At 42.7% G+C, this 14,816-nt stretch overlaps 1 long non-coding RNA gene across 2 annotated transcripts; it reads right to left on the minus strand.

The window, feature by feature from the left end:
- Positions 1–7,532: 7,532 nt before the first annotated feature.
- LOC116582894 lies at positions 7,533–14,374 on the minus strand. Of its 2 annotated transcripts, none has more exons than XR_004282550.1 (4): positions 13,916–14,374; positions 8,833–9,173; positions 8,629–8,723; positions 7,533–7,752 (listed from the first exon to the last, which is right to left on the minus strand). It is a non-coding gene; the product is annotated as an uncharacterized LOC116582894 (long non-coding RNA). The 2 variants fall into 2 exon arrangements; XR_004282551.1 differs by lacking the exon at positions 13,916–14,374 and adding an exon at positions 13,639–13,776.
- Between the last annotated feature and the right edge of the window lie 442 nt (positions 14,375–14,816).

Consider the following 14,816-nt stretch of genomic DNA (forward strand, 5'->3'; position numbering starts at 1 on the left):
GGTAACATGCCCTGCCTAGCCTCCTTGCCTATCTCTTACAAAAGGCCCACACCCTGCAAGCCCCAACCACCTAACCACATTGGTCTTCCCCGTGCCTTGCCCCTGCTGTTTAGTCAGCTCCATGCTCCCCCTCTCCATCCAAATCACCCTTTGCTCTTTCGAACAAGCCATCCTCTGAACTCGAGAGAATCAGCCTTTCCTGGGGGCCACGGCTTTGGTCTGGAATGACGTCAGTCAGGATGACTGGCATATGGTTCACATATAATAGATGGAGACCTGCTTCCCCACTAAGCAGTCTGTTTTCCAAGAGCAAATAGTGGGTCTTCCTCCTACTTGTTTTTCTCCATTCTTGGTACTCTACCTCTGCTTCCTAAACTTGAGATTGTTGCGAAGGCTATGGTATAAATCCTCAGGGATAGCATGATTCCCTGGTGGTGTGGCCAAGCTACTCTGTAGAAAGGGCCCTGGGTTCGCCATCAGATCAAACTACATGGTTCATTCGTGGCATGGCTTTGAACAAATTCCTTCCCTATCTCTGGCCATAGCTTCCTCATCAGTAACGTTGGAATATTCATAATGTCACAAAGATTAAATGGGGTAACAGACACAGGAGTGTTTGGGCTTGGAAGCCTCTTAAATATTGATTGGACCTCACCAGTGAAGTCCCAGTCAATCCCATCCTTGACATTTTGTTTTTGTTTTTCTTTTTGTTTTTTTCTTTTTTTGACCTGGGAAACGTATCACCATCCAGAAATTACTTTGGAGTGAAAAACACTTCAAGAATCTCTTTAAGAAGTCACAGGGAGGGAATAAAACGAGTGGCTAACACAGGAAAGTGATGAGTGCTGTAAAACCCTGGTTATGGTACTGACCACATTACATTATAATAATTTATTGGCTGTGTGTCTCCTGTGAGCTTGTCAAGGAAAAGGACTGTGACCTTTTATCCCTAGCACCCAGCACAATGCTGAGCCTGGAGAGAGCTTTCGGTATAGCTTCTCCGCTGTGGGAGAGCAACTTCACAATTTTTCGCAATTAAATTGCGAATTACCTTTTGACCTAAATATTCCACTTCTAGGAATTTGTTTAACAAACTTGCACAAGTGTAAACAGATTATTCTCCAAAAATGAGGTTTGTGGTATTGTTCCTAGTAACAAACCACGAAAACAAAGAAACAAAAAAACACCTCAAATGTCCGGAATCAGAGGGCCAGTTAAATAAATAATGCGCGCACACACACACACACACCAAGGAACACTATGTAACATTAAAAACTATGAGGTAGATCTCTAGACACTGGTGGGAAAAGGTGTCCAATATATATTATTACATGAGAAAAGCCCCTGTATATTGCAAATATATACACACATACACACATAGGCTTGCATGCTCGAGAAGAGTTTCCAGAAGGCTATATGGGAAACTTTACCATAGTAACGTCTACAGAAAGGGGGTAAGGAATGAGGAGAAAGAGAACCAGTTTTCACGCTCACTGTTTACCCTCCAAAACAATTTCAACTTTTTACCATCAGCAGGAACTAATTTTAAAAATTTCTAAAGAGTAAACAAGTAAGTATCTGTTGAACTACTTTGACCTTGTCGAGGGAGAATTTGTTTGATTATTAGTTTTCAGCAGCAGGATAAAGGAAGTGATATGCATAGACTCCTTTCTTTTCCCTTGACATGAGTTCAAAGACCATAGGAACAATTTCCGGAACATTCGGTTGCAAAGCTGGCGTCTCCGGTGGTTTATCAATGTCACTAAGAGCTCCAGATGCATTTCTAATCCCACCCAGAAGAGTCCGTTGTGGCTTGTTCTCTGGGATCAATTACCAGCCCCGTCTTACTTACTCTCCTAGCGGAAAACACATCGTCCCCAGGACAAAAGAGAGAAGGGAGAAATCAGCTTGCCGATGGGCTGTGCAGACTTCACGGTGTTTCCCTGGGAGCCATGTGGCTGGCTGAACAGTTGTCCCAAAGCTGGCACTGCATAAAGGAGAGGGATCTCTCGCAGCAAGTGGTGGTGATTAATTTTAAGCTGTCATGGAAAATGTTTTTTGCACTTTAATGTCAGAGATCTGAATTATTATTATAGGTCTGATGTTCCCTTGCCAAAGCTGTGTGTTTGCTCCCCAGATACAAAATGGACACAGAAAGCTTTCTGGTTGGCTCCCAGGAGCATCTTTTGGAGAAAAGACAAAAGCAATGCAGCCAAGCCAGCCAAATCCTCCTGAGGCCCTCGGAGGGAGTGTCAGGCCCTCCCCCACCTCCCTGCCTCCCTGCCCCAGGCTGGAGGAAACCCTAACTACTCCCCCTCGGTCCTTAGGTTGTCTGCCTGGATCCCAGCTCGCCCTGGTGGGCTATTTGGAACCCCAGAGGGTGGTGGACACCTCGGGTGAGAGAAGTACAGAGAAGGTCAAGATTCACTACAGGGAAGAGAAGTTGCTGACAGTGCAGAGACAGGTAGAGGAGAGTATGGGGGTCGAGATCAAGCCATACATGGAGGTCTTTCAAGATCCATGCCATCTGGATCTGAGTCAGAAAAGAAACCGCACCCACTTCTGTGTCTCCTACCCCTCCGCACTCCCCACACACAGGGGTGGGGAGGAAAAGGGTGCAAAAACTGACTAGCTTTTGCATTTCAATAAAATATTTATTTCTTGCATAATCTGCCAGCAAATTAGATCAAAGAGCTGTCAGTTTAAAATCATGCAATTCATTAAGGGAACAGACTTAAAATATACTTAGTCTAAAATAACATTTACCAAGAGGCAGGATTGATTTATGTAGCTAGAACAGATCTAGGAACTAGAAGAGAGTACAAAAAAACAGAGAATCGGAACATTTGCTTTCTGGCACTGTATCAAATCTCTCTTTGAAAACATAAGATCATCATATTAATAATGACAACTACTATTTATTGAAACCCTACCCTGCGCTTGGCTGGGCGCTTTACGCATTTTTATCTGTAATCTACCCCATGGAAAATGTAGTTATTCAGTTATTCTCATTTTTCAGCTGAGAAATCTGAGAATCAGAGAACTTGCTAAGAGCACACAGCAAGTAAGTCGTGAGTGCAGCCCTGTCTGTCCACCTGTCTGTCTGCTGAACCGGATTGCTTCCCGGTATGTGCTAAGGAGAGGGATACATGTTATGGCTATATAGGCTATATTTTAAGCTAGTCTTGCATTCAAATACTTCTTTCCATTGCATCTTTTCCAACCCTTGACAGAAGACAGGTCCTAATTAAAACTTAAAAAAATACGGTCCTTAAATTATTCAAATACTGGTTATAAAAAGCCAATGGGAGAAACTGACCTTAGGCCCTTGACTCAAGAAATATTGCTATATTTCATGTTTGAGTTTGCTGGAAGAGGGGCCGAAAGGCAATCTTATACATGCTAGAATATCTATACTTGTATGCCCCCCAGATTTTTTAACAGCTTCGTTGAGATAAAATTCACATCATATCATTTACCCACTTAAAGTCTATAGTTCCTCAGTTTTAGTATATTCACAGAACTGCACAACCAGCAACACATCAATTTTTTAATATCTTCATCACCTAATAGGAAACCCCACACCCATTATCAGTCACTCCCTATTTCTCCCCAACTCCCTCGAATCCCTGGCAATCAATGATCGACCTTCTGTCTCTATAAATTTGCTCTTCTGACATTTTCTCTAAATGGAATCATACAATACGTGGTCTTTTACGACTGACTCCTTCACTTAGCATCATGTTTTCCAGGGACATCCATGTTGTACGAGCCTCAGCACTTTGTTCCTTTTTTATGGCTGAATAATGTTCCATTGTATGACTCTTCTACCTTTCTTTATCTATCCATCAGCTGATGGGCATTTAAGTTGTTTCTGCCTTTTGACTATTATGACTAATGCTGCTCTGAACATTCACATATGCATCTTTCCATGGGTATACATGTTTGTTTCTCTTGGCTAGACAGGAGTGAAATTTCTGGGTCATATTTAACTTTTTCTATTTCACCTTTTAAGAAACTGCCAAGCTCTTTTCCTAAAGTAGCTATACTAACCTCAGATATTTTTAAGTCCAAATTGTTTCATGAGGCTTACAAGGCCCTTTCTAATCTGGCTACTGCCTACTTTTCCATCCTAATCTCCGTCTATACTCCCACTCAACCTTCTACTTTGGTTATATCTACATAGAAATCCCTTAAAAAATAATAAATAAATCCTCTGTCTCATTTGGCTTCTGTAAACATTGTTTCCCATGGTTGGATGACTCTTTGCCAGGTTAATGCCCACTGGTACTCAGGCCTCAGTTTCTGTGACACTTCTCCCCAAAGCCCTCCACCAGACTGGCATTAATCTTCTGCTCTCCCATGTGGACCCTGAATTTACGACTCCAGCAGCATTTGTCACTCTACCTTATCATTGCTTGTTTGCTGGCTTTGGTCCTCTATTCCCTGAGGGCAAAGCTTAGACCTTTTGTCCTCAGCAAAAAACAGTTTCTGATATTTCAGAGGTTCCCAATAAATATTTGATAAATGTATAAAGCCCCTGGCATAGAGTAGGTCATCACTCTTCTTACCTGATGAATGGAAGCTGTGGTGCAATGGTCCAGATCTCCCTTTGCCCAAAGGAAATGGTTCACAAATCATCTTGGAAATGCACGATCTAATTTTTAAAATAAAACATTGGTGGTTCCTTCCTAATTCTGTTTTGCTTGGGCTAATAATAAAATGAGTTGGCATTTCTTGGGTATATATCAACTGACAGTAGAGGGAGCCAAGCCAAGAATGTGTTAGGTGCCGGGTAGGAATCTGTATGTGATTAAAAATAGGCCATGTGTAGTAACGAAAAACTGAAAATTACCCAAATGACCAACAATTAGGAAACAATTAAATTGATTCTGATTGTAGATAAATAATACTGCAATTAAAATTGTAAATATGGAAAGGTCTGTTTGAAATAACCCTAAAAATAAAACTGGAACACCAACTAGAATATACATGTTGATTAAGACTATGCAACATGGTGTGTGTATAATGACAACGACCAGAAAAGGTCATGTCCTAGAACTATTATCATGGGTGTTTACTAGTGAAATTTAGAATTTTGCTTTTTCAATGCTTTTTAGTTTTTGCTATACAGATCTATGAAAAAGGGGTGCCTGGGTGGCTCTGTGGGATAAAGCCTCTGCCTTTGGCTCAGGTCATGATCCCAAGGTCCTGGGATAAGGCCCCGTGTCAGACTCTCTGCTCAGCAGGGAGCCTGCTTCCTCTTCTCTCTCTCTCTGCCTGCCTCTCTGCCTACTTATGATCTCTGCCTGTCAAATAAATAAAATTTTAAAAAAAATCTATGAAAAAACAATTGTTATGTGTTGTTCCAAAAGTGTGTATCACAAATTGAACCTACTGAGTTTTTCTAAGGTAACTCAGGGCACCATTTAAAATTTGTTGGTTTGGGGTGCCTGGGTGGCTCAGTCATTTGAGCTTCCAACCCTTGATTTCAGCTCAGGTCATGATCTCAGGGTCCTGGAATTGAGTCCCACAACGTTAGGCTTTGCACTCATTGGGGAGCCTGATTGAGATTCTCTCTCTCCCTCTTCCTCTGCTCCTACCTCCTCATATGTGTGTGCTTGCTCTCTCTCAAATAAATAAATAAATACATTTTTAAAAAAATAAAATAAGGGGCGCCTGGGTGGCTCAGTTGGTTAACCGACTGCCTTCAGCTCAGTTCATGATCCCAGGGTCCTGGGATTGAGCCCCACATTGGGCAGGGAGCCTGCTTCTCCTTCTCCCACCATCTCTGCTTATCCTCTCTCTCTCTCTCTCTCTCTGTCAAATAAATAAATAAATAATCTTTAAAAAATTTAATTAAGCTTTTTGATATATACGATGTATTGCATCCCTTAAAAACCTATATGTAGTTTCATATTACATACATATATTATCTACATATACATCTATATATGTATCACATACATATATATGTATTTCATATAATATAAAATACATGTATGTAATATATATATATTACATATGTGTGTGTGTGTGTGTGTGTGTGTGTATTAAAAATGTGTGTGTATGTCTTTCATAGTACTCTTAAGGAAGGCGAAATATTTTCAGCCTGGGATTGCAACTTGCCTCCAACACCTTTGGGAGCCAGACAAAACAAGCGCTATGGTATTATCTCCTCTTTATCAATTTAACTTTATACAGAAGCCGAAACTGAGATTTATGAGATGACTTGCTCAATGTTACATAGCTGCAAGGATCAAAACCAGGATTAGAATCAAGGTGCCTAGACACAAACACAGCTCAGAAACTAGAGCCAACATGAGACTGGCAAGGGCCACAAGCATTCAGGACCCACAGAGTTCTTCCCTGAAGAATCTCTCACAGCGTCCTGGCCTAAGAGATGCTCAGGTAGCAAGTGTTCAAAGGATCAGTGGATTGATGGGTCCATCGACAGGCATGAATTTAACAGGTCAATGCTGTTGAGCAAAAATTCTTTGGTACTCTATCCATCTTCACCAGACCTTCAGCACTACTTCCAACTTTCCCCTACAAAGATTCAATCATTTCATGTATTCGTTCAGCAATTAATTATTACTTATTGATTATTAGGCAACTACTATGGGCAAGAAGCTGTGTTAGTAGTTTAAAAAGTTAGAGAAATACAGTATTATTCTTACCTTTAATATACTTATAATCTGTATTATTATTACCTTTAATATACTTATAATCTGTTAGGAGAATGAGATTTGTTATTAGAAAATTCCTGGCAAAATCTGAGATTACGAGAAAGCAAACACTTTTCAGAGGATCCGGAGGAAAGAGCTACGGTGTTTAGTTGAAAGAATAGAAGCAAGCATCATGGAAATGTGGCATTTCGCTGGGGCACTGAATGACAGGTACACTTTCACAAGAAGAGGTGGGGGAGGACATTTCAGGAGAAGCAAAGCATTTTAACAAAGGCATGAGGTAAAAATTTCACAGAGGTGGAGATTTAAGAAACAGTTTCCGTAGAGAAACGCACATCTGCTACAATGTGTTCTCTTTTTCCACAGGTCCCTTGGCCTAAAATGAGCTAGCTGATCACATGGTCACCTTACTTGCTTTGTGCCTGCACTTGGATCCCAGCTAGGTAGGAATGTGCTATATGGACTTGTGTGTTCATTTCCTATCTTATGAACGAGGTAGGAAGTATTATTAGCCCTGGTTTACAGCGGAGTGTGAAACAAAGGTGCAGAGAGACAGGGAACTTTCTCAAGGTCACAGGATGAGTCAGCTGGAAAGAAACCCTAGAACAAGGGCTGCACTTTTCCAAAGGAGGCTGCATAGGCATGTCTGCATGAAAGCACGGTGTGTCCCCGCCTCAACAGCTCTGCATCCAAGTAGAGCCTTCTTCCTAGGAGCTCAGGGCGTGTGCCACAGACAGTATTTACTCCCTTCTCTCTGCACCCCTGCGGCTAAAGCAGGGTGAAGGCATGTTTACCTTCTTTTCTCAAACAGACAAACCAAAGTCCACAAGGAATCCTAAGCAGTTTATCTGATAGCATGTACTCTGCGGAGAGTTAAGCCAGCTCTTGGCCCCGGAGCAGCGTTCCATGTGGCTCTTGGGTTGAGACCTCAGGTTGGTGGGAGAGGTGATGGGTTGAGCCGTGGGCCAGGCGTCTGAAGACCTGGCTTGTGATCCCGGCTCTGTCACTTGCCTACAGTTCCATCCTGGGCAGTTGCTCAACCTCTTTGAACCTCTGTCCTCATCTGTAAATGGGAATACCATAGTACGTTTGTATCTGTCCTCAACTCATGGTTTTAAGTGCTAAGGAGGGCATCTAAGAGAATACCCACAAATCTATTAAAAGTGGTTACTTTGGGGGAGGAGAGTGGAAATGATTGGCTTCTACTCATTCTTAATGTACTTCTGTTTCATTCGGGATTGCTTCCGATGATGGAGGCAAGCAGAAAAAGCATACCAACAATCGCCATCTCCTAAATTACCACGTCAAAAGTACCTGTGATGGCCAAGTATTGCCTCCTCAATGAGACTTAGTCCTATTTTTAGAAAATTAATCATCATTCTCCAAGATGGGAAAATCAAAGAACAATAAAAGAGTGACACAAAGTTTCTATTCAAGAGCTAAATTCCTTGAGAGAGAATGAATGAAGGAGAAAGAGAATGGGCCCTAGCTTTTAAAAACAGACCTGGTTTGGAATCCCCTCCTGACCACACATCTGTTCTGCGACATGGGAGAAGACACAGCCTCTCTGGGCCTCAGTTTCCTTATCTGGAAATGGAGATAAAAATTCTCACCTCCTACATTTAGGGTGAGGATTATAGGAGACAAACATGTTGAGTGTTTTAGAAGGCACTGATTATCGCACAGTGTGGGCCACAGAAATAGAAACACTGGGGATACCTATGAAGCCCCCATTCTAACTGCTGCTGAAATAGATTTTTCCATAGTGTGTCCCTAGGACCATATCACAGGGCATCTCCTAAACTGCTGAAGCCACAAATTATCCTTTTAGAAATATTTTGTATTGTACACTTGAAAGTTGCTGTAAGTGTAGCTCTTAATTGTTCCTACCCTAACAACAAAGTGGTCACTACGTCAGGGGGACAGCGTGCTCACTGACCTTACTGAGGTAAACATTTTGCAAGGTGTATCAAGCCAACCCCTCCTCCACCTTCAACTTACACAACGTTGCTTGTCAACTGCATCTCAAGTAACCTGGAAGAAAACATTTTAAACTAAAGCCAAGAAAGCACATTGAAGACCAGCCAAAGTAGATCTACTTTCCAGTCTTTCTGATCGAGACAGGCTTTTCAAGCTCACATACTTGTGGTCGAGCGCCGGCCTCAGTGATCTGGTACTTCCTCGACATAATGTGTTTACTCTCTGCAGCCTTTGGTAGCAGATGTGTTTCAAGGGCCATAAACTCAAGAAAGTCCAAAAAAAAAAAAGAACCATAAACTCAGCAATGATAGCTAGGAACGTGCTTGTTTGCTTCTGGCCTTCCTTGCCATCCTTGTTCTGATTCAAAGAATTTTCTCTTTGTAGGAACCTGGCCTGTGTGCTCTGTTTGGTGTATGTAGCTGGGGGATATTTTTATAAGAATCTCTACATTGGGATGATCTCTGTCCACTTCGACTCGGAGCAGTTGGCTTTCTGTTTCTTCACCTGCAAAATGAAGCAGCCTCGTTGTCATGACAGCCTAACGTCACGGCTTCCTATGAGTTTTAAATGAGACACTATATGGGACAGCGTGTTGCAAACTGGGAAAAATAAACCACCCTGGAGGAAGCACACAAGGAGAGCACACAGTGAGGCCCCAAACTCCAGAACCGTGGTGCCAACGTTCTTGTTAACGGAGAGACATAGCGAAAGCTTTCCTTAAACTCAGTGAGTGGAAGAGGAACATTTTGCTTTTGAATCTTACAGATTTCTTTTTTCCCCTAAGGTCACCGACTTCCTGGGTCCTTACCCTCAGTGTTATGTTTTGGATCTTGGTTCAGTGGGTCAGCCTGTGTGTCTTGAGCTTTGGTTCTCTCTCTTGCCTCCCCCCATTCTCCCTGCTACCGTGGGCTCTTCCAGGCAGAGGTGGGCCTATTCGGCCCTGTGAGGTGGGGAGGCAATATTTCTCTGAGGAAGCACAGGGCAAGGTAGTGGCTGGCACAGCCAGTCTCTCTTGCTAATTCCATCTCTTAATGATGACCCAAAGGACAATCCCTATCTTTTAAGAAATGTTGTCTTCTCTCATTTATTGGGGGCTCCCAGTGTGCGGATCACTGTGCTACCCAAGCACCTCACCTTTGGTCTCCCTCACATTCCTCACAACGGTTGGTGAGAGAGGACCTTTATCTAGTTCATAGATAAGGAAACTAAGGTTCTAAGTATGAACTTAGATGGCTTGATCACAGTCACGCGGCTCATCAATGACAGAGGTGAGATTAAAATGGAGGCGCATCTGGAGCACCTGGCCAATTCCATCAGAAGAGCAACTCTTGATCTCAGGGCTGTGAGCTCCAGCCCCAGAGTGGGTGTAGAGATCACTTGGAAATAAAATCTTTAAAAACATTTTTTTTAATTTTAAAAAATAAAATAATAAAAATGAAAATAATTGAAGTTCACCCGACATTGAAGCTTTTTTTTTTTTTTTTAAGATCTTATTTATTTATTTGACAGAGAGAGATCACAAGCAGGCAGAGAGGCAGGCAGAGAGAGAGGAGGAAGCAGGCTCTCCACTGAGAAGAGAGCCCAACACAGGGCTCAATCCCAGGACCCTAAGACCATGACCCAAGCTGAAGGCAGAGGCTTTAACCCACTGAGTCACCTCGGTGCCCCCAACGTTGAAGCTTTTAACCATGAGACTACCTTACCTCCTACTGTGCTAAAACTTGTGCTTGACCTGGAGCAAATCGGACCCCCACCGCTCACCCCACCTTCCCACAGTATGCATGCCTGTTGGTTATCAAGCCAGGACATTCCTTGCTCTCTCTCGAGAAAACCCTAACTCCTACCTGCCTTTCAAGACTCAGTTCAGGAGAAACCCCTGCTGAGAAACCCTCACTGACATCCCCAAGCTGACTTCAAGGCCCCATCTAGGCTCCCACAGTCCTAACCCGATATGTTTTTATATTTCCATTTATGGTTTACTTGTGTGTCTCCCTCCTAACACAACAAGCAACAGGAGAGCGAGTTCATTGGCATTGCCAATGACTGGCACTGGACCGTAGTTGGCCCTCTGTACTTGTCTGTTGAATGAATACATGGGCTTAGTATATAATGTATATGTGAACAGCAACAAAAGCTACAACAAAGAACAACCCAACTCTGCTCCTTACTTCTTGTACCCTCATTCATATCGACGCGGCCAACCAAGTAACATTAGTAACATTAAATCAATTCGACAAAGATTTATTGAGCTGTAGAGTGATGTACCAGAGTGTGGCACTTTGCATCTTAGAAGCCAGGACCCTGGGTACAGACTTCTTGTATGTTAAAGGAGTATAATAATCCTACCTTTATCACGGGATTGCATGGGGCCAACTCACAGAAGAGCGATAAAAGTACTTCCAAAACTGCAAAGCCATCTGCCAGGGTGGATGGTTGTTATTATTATTATTATGTACAAGGCACTGTGTTGGGCCCCGAAGGGGGACTTGAAGATGAGTGACGGACTGCCCACATGGCAACATAATGAAGCACTCAAAAGACGATGGAATAAGGCAGAAGTTCAAAGACAGAGGGGCGCTCGAAAGAGGGAGAAATCAGGGGTGAGGGGTAGGGGGCAAGGGTCAGGACAGCCCATTTGTCTAACACTGTGAGAACTGTGAGGGAGGTTTAATGCCGGGGTCAGACTCCCAAGCCATTGATGGCCACAGACAGTGTCACAAGGAGCTGAAATATGTGGTATTTGAGCACGGGAAGGTCGTGGAGTGCATGGTCAGTGAAGGCATCAGAGACCTGGGCTGGATCTCAAAGAGTGGGTTGGATTCGAGTCGCGGGGTTGGGGGGAGGCAAGGCATTCCTTGCAGGCTCGGAGGTACAAACAAGGGCGGGCTGGAACTCGGAGGGTCTGTGAGAGGAAGGAGGAAAGCAGAGCCAGGGCTTGGCCTCATCCCATGACCCCAGGCAAGACATCAGAATCTTATAAAGTGCCGTGCTGGATGGATCGATAGTCCATTCAGTACTCTATATTTGGAAGAAAGCTCCAGGGGATATTTTGGGAGAGCCTCTGGTTGTACTATTTGGATGACTCTAGTGATTAGGAAGATAAATTATATAATAACCCACCCTGGAACAATCATTCATGAATTGTTATTAACTCTATGTGCATCTCTAGGCAAATTTTTTTCTTAATTTTTTAAAAAGGCTCTCTTAAAGGAATGCTCTGTAATACATAACTGTTTCACGGGCTCTCAGATGGCTGATAGAAAAAAAAATTTTTTTGTATAAAAAGCAGCCCTTAGAAAACCCCAAAATTACAGAGATGGAAATCAGATCAGAGGTTGCCTAGAGCTGGGGGTGGGAACGGGGATTAATTGTGCAAACCGTGCATATTAACACAAGGAAACCTTGGAAGGATGGGTGTGTTTGAAATGATCAGGGATGAGTTTTATGGTATGTATATTATAGCTCACAAAACTTAAAAAAAAAAAAGCTATATAAATGCATTCTTTACTCCTTACCTATAAAACATCCCTCTTTATAAATAAAGACATTACAAGGACAGAAATGAGAATGAGAGGAGATCCAAATGCATGAGAAATGCTGCGGGAACGTGGGGATACTCACGCTAGAGAAGTGAGAGAAAAGGGAAGAACTGTGGAGGTACCTTGCGTGGGCAAGGGATCCACAGTGCTCTGTGTGGCCCAGGGGAGGCTGAACGAGCTGAGATGGATGCAGGTAAAGTTTGCTCTGGGAAGTCAGGAGCCGGCCGGCACTGATTCAAGCCTGGGCCCCATGCCCAGCTATTTGATCCAGCAGGTTTTTAAGCAATGGGTGAGGATGTGGTGTAAGGACTTTAAGGCCATTTCTCCCTCTAAGAGTCTCTGGTTATATAAACTTGGGGACAGGTGGGTTTGCCTCCCATATTAGGAGAAGCAACTAACCATACCTGACTTGTGCTCCTTTCCTTCCCAAAGGGTCTGACTGTAAAACTGGGCAAAGAGATTCAGCAAGTACGAAGGGGACCTGGATGTCAATAGTTAACCCCTTTCTTCCCCTAAAGTTTTATTTCTTTACGATACCTAGAGGTTGAGAGTCAGTTCTGTTGTACCTTTGGGTCTTAAGGGCCTTGAGTTCAGTCCTCAGCTTGGCATCTAGAAGCTTCCTTTGGTAGAACTCTGAGCTCCTCCTGCCTTACTTCAGTGTTCCCTGCTGCAAACCATCTGTTCCAGGTGAACTGACCAGCACGTAGCCCCCCAAAGGCCTTTCACATTTTCTATTCTGCATCTTTCATCAGATCATGGCCATTTTATGAAATGCCTTACTGTGGTCACCACAGCTGCCTGAGTCTTAAGCTACAAGGCCAAAATCCAGTTGTTTCCTGCCACTGCCTCTCAGGTGAGGCACTGGGAGCTGTCCACCAGCAAAGGCCAAAGTTGGCCATTGGTGGGGCTGAGGCTACAAGAGGCCCAGGGGTGAACTGGGAATCCAAAGAGGTCAAAGCCAAGGGGATGTTGACAGAATGAGGGGATCCAAACAGAACACTGATTCAGTGGGGCTTTTTTTCTTTCAAAGTTTTAATTCATGTATACTTTATAGGTAACATTAAGAGAATCAATCCTGAAATAGAATAAAATTATATTGTCACCATTTAAATAGTTTGTTTACACAATTGCAACTTTTCTTCAGTTCCAAGTTGTATTCTGCATTTACTATTATTATTATTATTATTATTATTATTATTATTTAACTAATCTCTACACTCAACATGGGGCCCAAACTCACAACCCTGAGATCAGGAGTCACATGCTACATGACTGAGCCAGCCAGTCACCTCTCTGTAATAAATCTTAATTAAAGTGATGCCCTTGTTGAAAACTGTAATGGTCACTGAAACACCATTTCCTAATTTTTGACAAGTCAGACAGGGATAATTATAATTTCTCTGTCCAAAGGCTTTTAAGAACCAACTTACTGAGTATTCTCCAAAAGGTTTCCTCTTGGCCTTTGATGGGCTCTATTTTCAAACTTAACAGGAAAAATGGAAAATGAAGAGACTATATCCTGGAGGGCTTTTCAAAATTGAAAAACGTTATAAAAATTTCAGGTTGTATTCTTCATAATTATTAGTCTCTATATAGATATTACCTTATTATTTGAAGATACCACTGCATAAAGGCACATTAGGCACAAAGCCCACATGCAGTAAATATGGGATAACATGAAGTCAATTGATGCATGCCATTACTTACACCATTCCCAATAGCCAAACCCAGTATTTCTTCCCAACTTCCGGTAATGTGGTTGGATGGCTTGTCTTATTCAAGTTGATTACATCCTTGGAAGAAACAGTTGCATCCTTTGGAGTAGGTCCAATTCCTGGAAATTTCTCAGTAATCAAGATGGAATAACAAAGGTCCACAAATTTTCTCCTGTCATCTCACCTTCCATATGTTTATGCACAAAGAGAAAAGTAGATTGGTGGATTAAAAACAGCAGCAGCAATCTTTTCCTGGGCTTCAGGGAAGCCCAGACAATGTGTGCTCTTGGGATAGTTTGGCTGTGGTTTTAAATCACTAATTAAACGGTACTTATCATCTTTAAAAAGAAAAATTTGACCCCTGGCTCCAATTTCATAAATGGCTTGATAGCTCAGGAAGCTTCCACCAAAAGCACCCACTTTTAAAGAAAAAGACTTTTCCTCCAGAGGCGGTGACAGTATCAGCATTCAAACTGGGGCCACAGGTGGCTGGTTCTGTAATGTAAGGATGTGACGTAGGTTGGTGCTTTTGTGACTCTCCTTGGAGAGACTGAACATCACAGATGTCATTATTAGAGAGGCCAAATCTGTTGAAGTCAACATAACTGTAGAGGGAGAATATGATAGCCTTTGGATCTTTGTAACAGCCAAGCTCATGAACAACAAGGAGAAACAAGTTTATGCCTTTGGTGTAGTTAATCTAAATTTCAGCCTTGTCAAAATGCAAGTTTCCTCCAATACCAGCTCAGAGTCCAGAAGCCTGGGTGATGCCATCAAAGGATTGGAGTCCCTGTGAACTCTTTGTGTGAAATATATCACAATGGTAGCCTCACCCTGTCTCATCTGTTTGAATGTCAGGGGGTCAAAACCTTCTGGATGGCATCGTCAGTATC

The sequence above is a fragment of the Mustela erminea genome, chromosome 2 (genome assembly GCF_009829155.1).
Source record: "Mustela erminea isolate mMusErm1 chromosome 2, mMusErm1.Pri, whole genome shotgun sequence".
In the NCBI taxonomy this organism is placed as follows: Eukaryota; Metazoa; Chordata; class Mammalia; order Carnivora; family Mustelidae; genus Mustela; species Mustela erminea.